We start from the raw sequence: 2,929 nt of genomic DNA, 5'->3' as shown, positions 1-2,929 counted from the left end.
AAATAATTTTTCAAAATAAGTCTGTATTTTTATTTTTATGACTTTTAGAAAATATAAAAGATAGAGGATTTATTTTTCTATTATTTTAAAATATTTTAACTAAATATAATTAACTATTTCACATCAAAAATCACAAAAATATTTTGGATAATCACGTTCGCATTTTTCCTTTTTAGACTATAAATTGTGTCTATATATACGTTCTTATAAAATATATACATATTCTTATTATATATATATTTATTATATTCTTATATTCATGTATACCTATATTCTTATTAATATTACATGCATTAAGTTACATAATTATTAATTAGGTGTGTATATTAATTATTAGATAATTTACGTACGTATATACTAAAAATAATTTTTAGGGTGGTAAGAATCATCAATAAAATTAATTTTGGTAGAAAAAGAGCATTTGGGTAGACAATAACTCAATTTCAATTTTTTTTTTACGCAAGCCCAATTATAATTTATAAATTTCAGCTCAAGAGGCCCAAAATTAGCCCAAATCCGATCTATTAAACTCTTTTTCATCCAATTAATCAATTATTTCCACATCTTCCTATCCAATCACATCTAGCCACAAAGCATAAACTCATTTGATCCAAAAATCTATTTATAATCCAAAGGCCCCAAAAATCTAAACTTTATAAATAATTATAATTATATATGTAATTATTTATTATTCTTAATTAAATCTGAATCGTCCGATCAAAGATCGAACGGTTTAGATTTCAGTCAAATCCCAAAGTACAAGGACACGCTTTCTCTCTTCCCCAAGCCAACTCACACGTTTTCTCTGTCCAAATCACGATGATCTCTCTCTTTCAACCTTTCTCAAACAAATAATAATGAACGCCCTTTCTTCTTTTCTTTTCTTTATCTCTCTCATCTACTACCCCAAATGAGAAACTCCATAGCCGTATCACCCCTGTCGTACCTCTGTAGAGATTCGTCTTTCCTAACCCATGATTCTTTATTTGATGGCAAAAAGGATCCAAATCAGTGCAACAAGATTTTTTATTACAAATCCACACTAAAGGTATGAGATTCATCAAAATTCGAGGGAGGATTAGTCCTTTTCAACATTTGAATTTTAAATTTTTGATTTTTCTGTTGGCTTTCTTGAATTTTAATTTAAAATTCGGACTTTGAAATCCATATTTGACTATAAATACCCATGTTTTTTTACCCTTGAGGGACAAGTTCTTGGTAAGAGGAAATAGTAGAAGTCGGTTTAGCATTTGAAAACTTCATAAGCCGAGGGTTGTGAAAATTACTTTGTTTTACCCTTAATTTCGGTCTGAATTTTGAGTTTCCTAGTTTGAATTTGGTTTCCGTAAAATTTTCAACAAAAAGCCTCAGTTTTGTCGCACAACATAAGGTAAATACCCATCTTTTATGTGGCCTTTGCATTTTCTCTGTCGGTGATTTTTAAATACGAGAATGTGTAATTTTAATTTATTCAGGTCTGTTTATGATATTGTTGTTCATTATCTAGGGATGGAGTTTATGAATATTATTTTGTTTTAAGCTTCGGTTGTTTTATTATGTGTGAATTCATCCTTTTAATTAACTTTCATCTGCTCTTACTTTATGAATATGGTGTGTTGTTGTTAGTTTTCCATCGCCTCTACGCGTAAGGATAAAATTTTGATTTTTGTGGAGTTATCTCATATGGTCTGTATGTATGCGGTTTATTATTAGGAGGGATGGTTTTTAGCTTTAGCATGTTAAAATCTGGAAACATCTACTTTCTTCTTTAATTTCTTATATCCTGGTCGTTTGCATTAGTATCCTATCTGTTTTCATATGTTATATTCATGAATAGGTGAGAAACCCGTACCAACAATTTTATCTTAATTGGAAAATATTATTTATAGATAAGACTTAAGAAGCTATTGTTATTTCTTTTAGTAGAAACGATAGTAACAACACGTGTTGGTGCAAGTCTTTCATAACTGACTGGATTTTCCTTTCTTTCTCTATGAAGCTAAAGCTTATTTTGTTTAATGGTTTGTTCCAACTGATGCAAGCTTATTTCCTATTTTTAGGATTTGTTCAATGATTATTGGTAAATAAGAATGTAGGATATAGTTCAAGCTTTAATGACTTTATAAGTTGGGTTGATTTTCTAGATGCACATATCTATAGAAATCGCTTCCAGTAGCTAAATATCAGAGTATGCGGTTGTGCCCGAATTGTTCCTAGTATAGCAATGTATTCTTATTTCTAGAAAATGATTATGCGTGCAGGCTACTATTTACGTCTTATGTTATTTTTTCTTTATTTCATGTTTTATTTATTTATTGAAACTTGAATTGTATTCTAATCCTTATCATTATCTTTGTTACATGTAAACTCGGGTTTTGGAGTTTCAATGAAAACTTATCTTCAACCAATTATTGGGTTGACGACTATAAGATCACACAGCTCGGGGTTTAAATCGCTAGAAGTCGGTTCCTTCGATCGGAAATCTATAGTATCGAGTTCCTTACTTTTCGCATTGTTTTTTCATATTTATTTCATTAATGTTGTATTACACTAAATATGTATTTTATGTGGCTTTGATTGGAATTGATTGACATTGTTTTTTTTTTTGTTTTGGTTAAAATTATCTAGAATTAGGTTCCCCGACTAATCTTTTATATTCGACGTTTACACATATAATCATGAATAGACTTTTTAGAATAAAGGCACATTTGTTCTAAGTGCAATCTTAAAATACATTTTTTGAATTGGTTCAAATAGCTAGTAATAGCCTTAGTTTTTAAAATACACTAATTAATAGTTTACTCGACTTGTTCAAAGTCTTGAAATGAATCACAAAGCGATTTTGATTAGTTAAGACTTTTGCAAGTGACTCACCCGTCAAAAGTGCATTTTTCATTTAACCTAATATAATCTAAATGTTCATTATATT

General features: G+C 29.1%; 1 long non-coding RNA gene across 1 annotated transcript; it reads left to right on the top strand.

Moving 5' to 3' along the window:
• The first annotated feature begins 717 nt into the window (after positions 1 to 717).
• LOC107863548 lies at positions 718 to 2,605 on the top strand. Its single transcript, XR_001672316.2, has 2 exons — positions 718 to 1,048; positions 2,382 to 2,605. It is a non-coding gene; the product is annotated as an uncharacterized LOC107863548 (long non-coding RNA).
• Positions 2,606 to 2,929: the final 324 nt, after the last annotated feature.

This window comes from Capsicum annuum, chromosome 3 (assembly GCF_002878395.1).
Source record: "Capsicum annuum cultivar UCD-10X-F1 chromosome 3, UCD10Xv1.1, whole genome shotgun sequence".
Taxonomy (NCBI): domain Eukaryota; kingdom Viridiplantae; phylum Streptophyta; class Magnoliopsida; order Solanales; family Solanaceae; genus Capsicum; species Capsicum annuum.
Note: the sequence above shows the minus strand (reverse complement) of the source record. Positions and strands in the feature narration are given on the sequence as shown.